Below are 12779 nucleotides of genomic sequence, written 5' to 3' on the forward strand. Positions count from 1 at the left end.
TTTATGACTTCAAAGACTATTTCCGCCCTCTTTGTGACTCAAAGCCATAGGAATCTTTGTTCTTACAGTAGTGAAAAATGAATCTGACATAGATCAGATGTGGTTAACCCTGGGGAGTCCCTGCAATCCTTTAATTAGGACTAACCTTCTTATAATCTTGATGGTATATGTAGATGGATGGATGGATGGGTGGATGAGTGGATGGATGGATTCATAGAATGACCAACTAACGACCCAGAAGGATCGTTTTCAGAAGGATAAATACCAACAAGTATATGAAAATATGTTCATATATACAGATACATGTATATATTTGGGTGTGTATTTGTATATATACGTGAAAAGTTTCATCTGTATATATCAATGTTTCATATATCATGTTGGAAAACAGTTGCACACTGTTGGAGAGAGTGTGGAATGGTACATTCTTCTGTGGACGACAATTTGGAAATTTTTATTTTAAAACAAAGTGCATATCCATTGGCCCAGCATTTCCACCTCTAGGGTTTATGTTGCTCAAGTTTCCAAAGATGGTTGACTGCAGCATAGTGGGAAGAAAAACCGGAGCAAACGAAATGCCTAACAATGGAGGACTGGATGCCAGGAAGCATTCAGGGAGTGAAGTGGATCTTCATGGACCTGAAATGGTGTCTGCGGTGCTGCAAGCAAAGAGTCCAAGCTTCAGACGTGTGTTAGGAAAACCTTGTTAGAAAACACACCTACACCGGCAAACGTTTTCTATACATGGAGAAATTGTAACAGATAACTAAGGGGCTGAGAAGGGGGGTGACCTTGGAACTTGACTGGGAAGGGAGCAGGGGAGAAATGCAAGTTTTTCTTTTAAGGTTATGCAAGAAAATCGGTTCTAGAGACCTGCTGTGCTTCATCGCGCCTGTAGTTAGCAACATGGTATTGTACCCTGAAAAATTTGTTAAGAGGGTAGATAGAGCTCATGTGAAGTGTTCTTATAGCGCACACACACACACCACACACACACACATACACACAGACACACACACACACACACACACACACCCCAGACGCAAGGAAACCTTTGGAGTGATGGATGTGTTTATTACTTAGGTTGTGGTGATGGTATCACGGGTGGATGCATATATCCAAACTCATCAGATTGTTCACGTGAGACGTGCAGGGTTTTTTGTATATCAATTACACCTCAATGAAGCTGTTAAAAAAGATTATACCTTTATTCCTTTTTATCTTCAACAAACATACACTACTTTGGTAATAAAAAATACTTGAGTTAGAAAAAAAGAGCTTCCATTTTGCAAACAAACGCTGATCAGCCCCTCACTCCCAAGCTGATGTCGATCAGCTTAGATATCAACCTAGATATTCTGTCTTAGACACAAGCAATCCAAATTGCTTTGAAAATGTGCTTAAGAGAGACTTAAAGGGAAATAAACCCCCAAATTGCTCGATTTAAAATTATGTCCTGGCTACGGTTTGGGGGCGTTTTGTGCTCTGAAATGGGATGGTTGGCTGTTGACAGCTTCTGAAAGTGATAAAGCTAAGTGTTAAGCCTAATGGTTTGGCCACAGAGGAAAACCAAACTCCCCCAGTGCTGCAGACGCTTGTCATTCATCGGCGGTACTACAGATTCATGATCTTTATCCTCCCGGTTGTGCGTGTCTGTCAGGGACTGTGGGCTGCTCAGAGTTGTATACTATTATTTTTTTATTCATCTCTGGGTCATTTCATCTTCCTGTGCCAGCCACATGAATGGCTGTGCATGAAAATTGTATTTTGTTCTGAATTTCCCACTGTGAAAGATGTTTACTATATATTTATGAAAACACTGCAATAACAAAACCCTTTCTATAGCCTTTCAATTTGCTGTAAGGGCAGATAAAATATTTTTATCTTGAACTGAACTTCATACCTTGGGAGATGCAGCGGGTCCAACTCAGAATAATAAAACACTTCAGAGAAAGGCAGGCGCTGTTCAGATTGGTTCAGAAACCCATGCATTCTACTCGGCAGACCTCCGTGCCTTGAAAAGTACCAACTAAATACACAAACCTAGAACTAATCAGTGCAATGTATGCATCATTAAATAGAAGAAGAATCTGTGTATTTATTAAGTAGTTTCACAATGCGTCTACAGAGATTCAGGGGGACCCAATGAGCTGTGTATTTATTAAGTAGTTTCACAATGCGTCTACAGAGATTCAGGGGGACCCAATGAGCAGTGTATCCATAAGGCTGGAAAATCCAGGGAAGAGGGTGGCTGTCACCTCAAAGTATTGAAAACTTTGAATCTTCACCTTCGTTTAGGCTTTGGCTTTGTTTTCAATGGAGACTTTTGTGCAGGTAGTTTTGCAGATTCACATGCAGTCACGAGATATAATACAGAGAGGCCCCTTGTGCTCTTTACCCTGTCTTCCCTCCAACAGGTATTTTGCAAAACCATCTATCACATCATATCCGAGATACTCATGTGGCTGCAACCCACTAATCCTACTCAGATTTCCCCAGATTGACTTGTACTCATTTGTATGTGTGTGTTTCATTCTACCCAAATTTATTATGTGTGTAGGTTCAGGGATTCACCACCATAGATAAGATACTGAGCACGTGCATACGAAGCATCTCTTTTATAAACATGTTCACCTCCTCTCACCACCACCTGCCCCCATCCCTACCCTCTGTCCTCTACTTGTAAAATCCTGTCATTTCAAACACGTTATATAAGTGAAATCACACAGTATTTAACCTTTTGAGATTGGCTAATTCCAATATCATTATTCCCTGGAGTTTTATCTAAATGACTGAGTCCATCCATCATTTGTTCCTTTTCACTGCTCAGTAATATCCCACAGTACGTGCTATGTGCCACCGTCTGTTGAACCACTCACCTGTTGAAGGACACCTGGGCTGTGTGTGGCTATCACAAATAACAGCTGCTGTGAACACTGGTGGACAGGTTTTTGTTTGAGCGTGAGTTTCGCTTCTCTGGGATAAATGCCAAGCAGAAGGCTTTGGCGATTTTTGATTTGTACACATTATGGGTAACATTAATATGTTACCCCTATTGGAAGCGAATGCCAGTCACGCACACACCAATCAAAGGAAAAATGTAAAATCTTACCCACATCTTGATGTTTATTTCTACATAAACAGAGTACTAAATCTAGAGACTAGGCAGCATTTATGCAGCAGCCACCATATGCCAGTCTGTATTCTAGGCCTGCTGTGTGTGCTAACTCACTTGTCCTCATAGAATCCTTAGGATGTACATACTACTGTTACCCCCACTTACAGAAGGAGAATCACACACAAAGCGCTGAAGTCCCTTGCCAAGTTGCTACAATCACTTAGAGGTAGGCAGTCTGGCTTGAGAATCCCTCATTTTAACCACTATCGACGATCTGAACCTCCTTCGCAGATCTGTGGGTCATACCTTCTGGGTCAGCTGAGATGGCAACACTCATTGGGTCGGGTCAGCATTTATCAAGCTGGCTCTGAAGGGAGACAGTACATGGATTTGTGTACATAGGACAGTCGCCTAGCTGCCTTTACTGCCCCTCAACTCATTGCTCTGATTTAAGCTTACTTTATTTGACCATCTCAGACAGATGGAGGTTTCTTCTGGCTTTTAGATTTCTAAGAAGTAGATTTCACAGTCCTCCCTTGGTTACACACTGCAGTATTTCACAGCTCTCCGCTGCAGTATGCTCTGCCTTTCCGCGTGGCCCAGATCTGTCTTACAGAAAGCTGAGCCCCTGCTCATTTGCCGACCTTCAGTGAAGATGTGGAATCGACGGCCCCATATCTACTCAACAACACAACTTAAAGGTACTTGTTTCTAACACAATCTTGCATGGCTGCTTTACATTAATCATGGAGCTATCCATCCTCCAAAGGCATTTCATATTTCTACCAGGCTTCTAAAGTATTTAATATTTTCATATGCTCCAGTGTAAAGCCATCTGTTGCAGTGACAGGACAAAATGTTGAAGGCGAGAACGAGCGTATGTTTATGGAAAGATTCCATGAAATGTTAACAAGAAAGATATGTGCTACTCTGGGGTGTCTTGTAGAAAATGGCCAGGGGAATTGGGAAGGCATGACCTCCGGCACTGGTATTTATAAAAAGGCAGTTATAGATGACACATGCTCTTTTATTTCTGTCCTGTAAAGTTAGACTAGATTGTCAATGTATGTGGCGGCAGAGACCTCTTTGAAAGGAAATAGTGGTATCATCTAATTTTCGGAACTTCATTTCATCTTTGTTTTTCACGTGCTTCAAGTGACTTTTTGTTACTCTTCTGCACCAGCACATTGGGCGCCTGCTGTGTGCTAAGCTTGCGTGCTGCTGGAATTGTGTTTCTAAAGAGTTAGAACTGTTTCTCAGGGCCTAACCTTTAACAGCCATGGTGTGGTGTTGCTAATACAGAAACAATCAGATGGGAATCAATTCTGGCTGCCCACTTGAACATATCAGTGTAGGCACAGTTCTCTAAAACTGTTGCTACACCCCGTTGCCCCTTGCTTAACTGAGCTCAGAAAATCAAAGCAAATGCCTCCAAGCTAAGGCCCTGGCGCTCTTGGCGGAAAACATCACGGCTACAACGCACTGAGTATCGTATCTGACAAGCACCGTGGGAGGCGCTGTGCATTGGTTGGCTTATTTGAGCCTCCTAAGCATCTTCCCTGGCAGGGGCCCTTGTTGTCTTCATTTTACAGACGAGGGAGCTGTTTTCAAGAAGGTAATTTACCCAAGATTGCACAGCTCACATGGGATGGACCCTGGATCTGACCACAGGCAGGCTAAGTCCGTAAACAGGATGCTTAACTATTATGTTGTATCACTGACGTTGGTAAGAGAAGAGAAGCTTGTTCAATGCCTTCCAGACCAGTTCTTCCAATGGTGATGTTGGCTGGGACATGCAAATCAAAATGCAGCAGACTCTTGAAGTGTGACCTCTACAAGCTTCAGTTCTCAGCTGCTTGTGACTCTGTGAGTAAAGTTGTCAGTGAACCACAGAGGGAAGCTTGCAGAAAGAACTTGGTGTGAAGGGAGAAAAACAACCCCCAAGAGTGCTATAACAGAACAGAATCATCTATAGTAACCCCCCAGACCCCTCCTTTATATCAATTTTGAGCTATTTTCCACCAACACGTGTGAAAAAGTGTCTTAAATCACTCACCTGCTTTCAACCATATTAATAAACGGATTATGGACATAAGTAAGAACCTAGGTCCTGACTGTAGCCATGTCAAAAGATGACAGTTTCTGGCTAGCTACTCCAAGGTTGATCATGAAATAGTAGAATTCGGGGGAGTTTATAAGCAGGCATATATATTTTCTTTTTTTTTTTTTTGGCTGCACCACGTGGCAAGTGAGATCTTAATTCCCCATCCAGGGATCGAACCCGTGCCCCCTGCATTGGAAGTGCGGAGTCTTAACCACTGGACCACCAGGGAAGTCCAGGAATATATATTTTCAAAAAGAGTGAGACACCATCAGATCAAATTAAGAAAAACAATCAGGGTATCTGAGACAAGAAAGACCGGTTAGCTTCTAAATACCATTGATTTATTTAGGTCAACTCCGTCAGTAGGATGTGAGGGTTTGTTCTATAAGAAACACTTTTAGACCCATAGGTTTTGCTTGCAGGTGTTCATCTCAATTCAATTATAGTGATAGGTTATAAACCTCATGGAGACAGAACAGGTGAACAATATGTAATTAATCCCTAACACAATGCCTGGCCCATATTAAGACCTTGATAAATGTTTTCAAAGAAAGTATGATCGTATTGGATTGTGCCAGGATATTTATTGTGTATTACATCCTGGTAAACCCAAGTCAAAATTATATCTATAATAATTGGATAATGTTTTCAGAGCCCTATTGAGGGAAGCGTGTTATTCCTACTTGCTAGTTCCCTCTCTCCTAAAGCCGAGAAATGTGGGTATTTTCTGAGTTATGGCCAGATACTATGCCTAGGAAAAGCAGTGGCATCTGGCCTCACAACTAAAATATTGTCACACTCTTGTATAGGGTATATGGCAAGCAGCAGTGTTCTAGAGCCTTCTCCTCCAGCACACTCCATTGGCAAAAAAAGCAACTTATGGTTAATGCAACAGTGAAAATAAATTATTACCATTCTCTTATCGTGTGACAGGTTAGTAATTAACTTATGTCATCAGTTGGCCTCCCATAACTATGTTTATTCAGCTCTGCGGAGCACTTTTCAGGGAAAAAGGAAAGATCAGCAAGGCATTCTTTGTTTACTGTAGATGCTAAATGCTGGCGGAATACATCTTTTCCTATTGACTAGGAAATAAGTTGGTTGTTAGGACATGATTTTCCATTCTTCAAAATGATATGGTGATGCAGGGAACTTGAAAGCTACCCTGGAATTAGAAAAGCATAAAGAAATTGCCCTTTATGTACTAATCGAGCCATTGTGCCTGTTTTCTTTGGGTATTTTTTCCTGTATAGTCATAGCAAAGAGCCGTGTGTAAAAAAAAAGAAAAAAAGGTATGAAAAATTTTAATTGAAAGAAAAAAATATTTCCCATTGTAGGTTAAGTGCCTATCACACAGCCTAGGAACAATGGTATTAGATTTATAATAAGTACAAGTAAAGCTTTTCATTCTGATTGGATTGGGTGTATTTTTCATCAGCATCTCCCGCATGAGCCATGATTCCAAGACAGAGTCTTGTAATCTCCTGCAGTGGGAATGATTCAGCTTAAAAATCAATAGGGCATGAGGTATTTCAAGTTCTCATTATTGTAATGTGTCAACATCACTTCAGTGACCCCAGAGTCTTATGTTGGCTGGTTTTCCCCCTGATTTATTGTGCAATCTCGCAGGGCAAACTATAATTTCACTTGGAATCAGAAAGTCTCCATTTATGGTTTGTGCCCCAGTCGCCAGTCATTAGGGCATTCTCGGGGAATCGATCCCTCCTCTTGTTACTAAGAACTGAATGAAGTTGTCACCCGCTTCGATTACAAAGGCGACTGGTAAAAAGACATGGTGAGGGTGAGTACCTTGGACGAGCTCTGGTTGGAGAAGGGCTTCCTGGATGTTCGCCTGCTGCCGCTAGGAGGGGTTCCAGCTTTTCTCAGGATGTCTCTTGCAGAAAAGCCCCGCCACCGAACTAGCATAGTGCTTCATTTCTTCTTGTGTGAACTGTGGATGATGTCATTCCCCTTGGTTAAAAGAAGAGGAGAGAGCCTTTCATGAAAGTCTGAGTTCTGGCACATTTCCTAGAACTTGTTGAGTCACGCCAACTCTTCTTAAATACCTGATCATCATGCTGAGACTATAAAGCCAGGGTCTTACATCCTTTTCCTAATTGGCAAAATACTAGGAACTTAAAGAAACTGCCTGTAAGAAGATGACCCTCTGATTTCAGCATGCCATCGATCAATGCATACATTCTACTCTGCTGCATACACACACACACACACACACACACACACACACACTCAGAGCTCCTTTCATTAGAGGGTATTCAATGAATGTTTATATGATAACGTCAAGTCATCCTATAGCACCCATAGTGAGTCCAAATTGCATATCTAATACCTACTACTTAGCAATGGGTCAGAATGTCTGCCCAGGTCAGCCTCATCAGAAACAGAATTAAGTACGTACCATGTGTGTTCCATGCACTTTGAAATCAATAGAGTTCCTTCCCTCAAGGGGACTAACCATGGAAAAGAAGCAAGGTAAGAGGCAATGGCAGCACAGGGAATGTAACTGCAGAGGCTGGAGGAGGCATTGGACACAGGAATATAACAGGGTCTGGAAGATTTAAAGACTGACATCGGCATTTGCTCACTTGACCACATGTGAAGATACCATTCTCCTCCCCCGTAAAGATTATGAAATCCATTTTGATATCTGTGCAGCTGATTAATCACCATGTTTTACAGTCGCCTTTGTCCAGTAAGATCATGCTGTTTTATCTCAGCCCTTGGCGGATGGTTCTGTTCACCCAGGGGCCTCCTCCATCCCTCCTTCAGTTTGAGGTTGGTGGAGCTGCTCCCACCAAGTCCCTATCTTTTCTTCCTGACCCTTCTGGTAGAGCCCCTTCCTCCTAGAGCTGCCCCAGCAGGGCGGGATGCAATCCCAGTCGTGACCACATGGCTCTTACTCTCTGTTTTTTAGTCTGACCCTGTGCCCTCCAGCTTGGCCAAGTTTACAGGCCATTCTCATGTCTCTTTGCATCTTGCCAGTTAAAAGTTCTTCAACTTCAAGAGCTCAGTTTATCAAACTCTCTGAATCTTATTCTACGACGTATGTTCACTTCGTAGACATGTACTGGGTACTGTGCTGGGTGCCAGTACCCCTTTTTCATATTCTTTTCTAAGCTGCTAAATTGAGTAGTTCTTCCTTGAGGCTCTTTATTGATGCTACGAGTTCTTCTTGGGTCTCGCAGCCCTCTTAGGACTTGCCTTCTCTTCTGGATTCACTCACTCATTGATTCACTAAATACTTGATGGAGATCCTGGTAAGTGCTGAAGAGATAGTGGTGAACAAGATAGACTAATTTGCATTCTAGCTGAGGGAAGGTGGGTCCTTGACTTTGAGGGGCTGCTTGGGGCCCCAGAGGGATGAAACCCTGGTTCCCTAGTTTCCTGGGGATGGGCTGGGTTATTCCTTCCTGAACAGAATATTACCTATTAGAGCTTAAACATGACCTCACTTGTCCTTCAGGCACTGGCCTCAGGCAGTGGAAGGAGATGGAAAGATCATGTGGTTCCATTAGCTGTTTCTAACCTGTGGGACGTTGTGCAGATCCGCCTATAGGGATCCAAATCAACTGTGACCCCAGAGAAAGTTGACATCAGAATCCCTGTCCCGCCCACCATGCCCCCTTCAAGGCCTATAACCTCAGCCCTGTGAAATTCTAGGAGAAACCTCAGAAGAGGCTCCTGAAGCAGTGGCATAATTAGAAGCTCAGGTCTTAACTCCACCACTAAGGACCTTGAGCAAGTTAATCTCCCTAGGTCTCAATATTCTCATCTGTAAAATGAGATGGCAGTAGACCCCATCTTACAAGACCCTTTTTTTTTTTTTAATAAATTTATTTATTTTATTTATTTATTTTTGGCTGCATTGGGTCTTCGTTGCCGCGCGGGCTTTCTCTAGTTGCGGCGAGCGGGGGCCACTCCTCATTGCGGTGCGCGGGCCTCTCACTGCGGCGGCCTCTCCTGCTGCGGAGCACGGGCTCCAGGCACGCGGGCCTCAGCAGCTGTGGCACGCGGGCTCAGCAGTCGTGGCTCACGGGCTCCAGAGCGCAGGCTCAGCAGCTGTGGCGCACGGGCCCAGCCGCTCCGTGGCATGTGGGATCCCCCCAGACCAGGGCCCGAACCCGTATCCCCTGCATTGGCAGGCGGACTCTTAACCACTGCGCCACCAGGGAAGCCCTACAAGACCCTTTTAAGGACTGCATGTGATTGTGTATCTAAGAAGGCAGCATAGTACCTACCACATAGGAGATGCTTAATAAACATTAACTATTATGAGAGAGGGTGAGAAGGGGAGAGAGAAGGTGTATTGATAGTGGATGAATTGTGCTGGCAACCTGTGTATGTGGTCATTTCCATTTTTAACCATCTTACCTCTTTGAATGTTTTTGCCATTAACACCTAACCCTGAATAGAGCTCACTTTCTCTGTGATGATAGGTGCTCCTGGATGGACCCTGTATATCAGCTTCCCTGTTAGACATGGACCAGACACTCTTCTTTCTTGGTATTTTATTCTGTTCCTGCTGGTTCTCCATTGAATCCAAATACTACCTTGGGTTATGTCTATGTTATAACAATCCCATGTTACAACCTGTACACAATAATATTTATGCAGCTGCTGAAAGGATGAGATAGGTCTAAATGTGATACTGTGGAAAGATGGTAAAATTTTACTCAACTTAGATATTAGTATAGACTTAGATGTGGATGAGTGGAACAAAAGAATGGTACAGAGCAGCATGTGTAGTATGATCATATTGGTGTGTATAGTCTTATACATATGGATGTCTGGATATATTCTACAAAGACAGACAAGGAACTGATAATAGTGATTATTCAGGAGGAGGGGGCTGAGGCTTCAGGGTAGGAGGAGACTAACAATTCATAATATGCCATGTTGCACTAATTGACTTTTTACCATGTGCTTGCATTACTTTTCCAATAAAGTAATTATTAAAAATGAATATCAAGCACAGCCCCCAAATCTTTATTTGTGAACAGCCTTTCTTCATCTCTTTTCCATTCCTCTGGACTGAATTTGATGAAAGAGATGACAGAAGCCCAGGGATCCTAACATTTATGCCTTTGTAACAGTTAGCTTTTGCTGTGTAACAAACAGTTCCAACGTTTCAGGGCTTAAAACAAAAATGATTTGTTACCTTATATTTCTCTGTGGCAGCCACATGGACTAGGCTCAGCAGGACATTTTTTTCCGACTGGTTTTGCCTGGGCTTACTTGCGCTCTGGGGCTGGATTGTCTAGAATGGCTTTACTCATGTGACTGGTGATTTTCTGCAGTGCTTCAGTTTTCCTCTACGTGGTCTCCCCAGCAAACTAGCTCAGTCTTAGTGAGCAGGCTAGCATGGGTGTCAGAGTTCCAAGTGCAGTGAGAAGGCAATCCCTAACTCACAAGCACTGCCCAGCCTCTGCTTACATTATATTTGCTAATATCTGCTTGCGTTATATTTGCTAAAAGCAAGTCACACAGCCAACCCCAGAGTCAAGAGATAAAGTGACAGATAGTAAGGGAAGAAACAGCAAGCTCACCTTGAAAAGGTGTCTGCAAACAGGGATGGGGTAAGTTTGTGGCCATTATTTGCAACCCACCTCATCCCTCTTGGAAGCAAACCATACACTGAAGGGAATGACACCGTATGAGAAGGACTTTCCTTAAGCTAGATCTTCCTCCTAAAATTACCCTTGACAGTTGAGCCCAAGACTGTAGTCTCTCCCTTCGTAAGTGCAGCCTTCTATTTGCTTATACCTAACCATCCTCCTTATCTTTCAAAGTTTAAGGAATGGAGCTAAAAGATATTTTTTCTTCTTTTGGTGTAATGTCAGCCCACAGGGAGGGTAGTCATATGCCTCCAGTGACACAGAGCATCCCCAAGATAAGGGCCCACATATCTCCAGGGAGTTCTGCACACCTGCCTGCTAGAGCCTGCACCCATGGTGTTCTGACAAGTGTGTCTGATTCTGAGCGTCCTCACGGTCCTCCTGTTGGGAATCTATTTGCTTTGGATCGAGGAAGCTGGTGCATCCAGCTTCGACCTCACATTCCTCTGTCCTTAAACATCAGCTAGTTTATTTCAGAGATCATTTGGGAACCTAATATATTTGTTTTTCTGATTCTGCCGGCACCAGTTTATGCTTCCATTGGCTGATGGATGCACAGATTATGGGAGTAGTGGTAGAGTGAGAAATGTTCTGTGATTCCTTTTTAATGAGAAACTAAATGGCACTCAATTAAAGGTGCTGAGGGCTCAGTGTAACAGGCAGGTAGAACTAACTCTGAGATCTGCCTGCGTACTTTTCAGATGCACTGTGCTTTACTTGACACCTCAGATTGGTAGATGGATGGGCGACTGTGAGAGGTTCTAAGGATGAGTTCTCCCGCTGCCATATTACTTTTCTGAACACTCCACATATGTGCATTTAATTTCAAACTCGCAAACTATTCTACAAAAGCAGAAGAGAGTGTGTCAAGTTGGCGCTTCTATTTAAAAACCAAAGTCCACTCAAATTGTTTTTCTCTTCTCCAGACTTGGAGATTCTGCCCTAGTTATGCGGTTCCTTGCTTGGTGGATGGATTTGAAGTATTCCTTTAAGCTGTTGATTGTCAATCACTTTTATATAGTTGTCACTTTCAGTATGTCACCATCAACAGCAGAAACGTAAAACTTGTAGACACTCATTCTCACTCTGACATGCATAACTCAGTTGAGCTCTGTTTATAAAAAGAATCTAAAAATACACAAATCCATGATTAGGAAACATGGCTTTCTGAAAGGATCTTTTATTTAACCAACAGGAAAATAATTCCTGGAGATGAATAGTCCTGCTAACTCAGTTATTCATTTATTTCAAATATATCAAGGCCCTACTAAGTGTTGCTGTCAGTGTTAAATGTTGGGTGAAAACTGACGGGGAATCCGTAACCTTGGAGTGTACAGTGGGGTGAGGTTAGGAGAGGAAGTTAGATGGCAGAAAAAATCAAATAACCACAATAAAAAAAAACTATAATTACCATCTGAGATAAGTATCCTAAAGAAGAGATACCAGGCTCTAGGAAAGCAGAGAGCAGAGGGGCCCCCACTTAAACTTGAATAGATCAAGACGTGCTCTACTGGAGAGCAGTCGTGGAGCTGACAATGGACAGAGTGATGAAGAGTTAATTAAGTCAAAGGTGGCCTGGGAAGGTGGTGGCCCTGATGCTGGTCCTTTTGGACAGCAGGAGGGTGTGGGGTGGGAGAGCTGAGAGAGCTCTTCTGGGACTTCAGGAAGGCCACGTGGGAGAGGGCAGAGAATGGAGGGGAGGGAGTAGTGTGAAAACAGCTGGCGGAGGAGGAGAGGGAGCTGGAAGGAGTCAGACCTTCAGACCTAAAGAGCTGCGGGGAAGGTATTGCATGTACGGGAAACTCTCTGGGGGAAGGCGGTACCCGTGTGAACACGGCATAGTTAGAGGAACACAAGGAGAAGGTCACATTGTCGGAAGTCATGAGCAAGAGGCTGAGGGGATGGGCTGAGATTTCAGCTT

The sequence above is a fragment of the Eubalaena glacialis genome, chromosome 13 (genome assembly GCF_028564815.1).
Source record: "Eubalaena glacialis isolate mEubGla1 chromosome 13, mEubGla1.1.hap2.+ XY, whole genome shotgun sequence".
In the NCBI taxonomy this organism is placed as follows: domain Eukaryota; kingdom Metazoa; phylum Chordata; class Mammalia; order Artiodactyla; family Balaenidae; genus Eubalaena; species Eubalaena glacialis.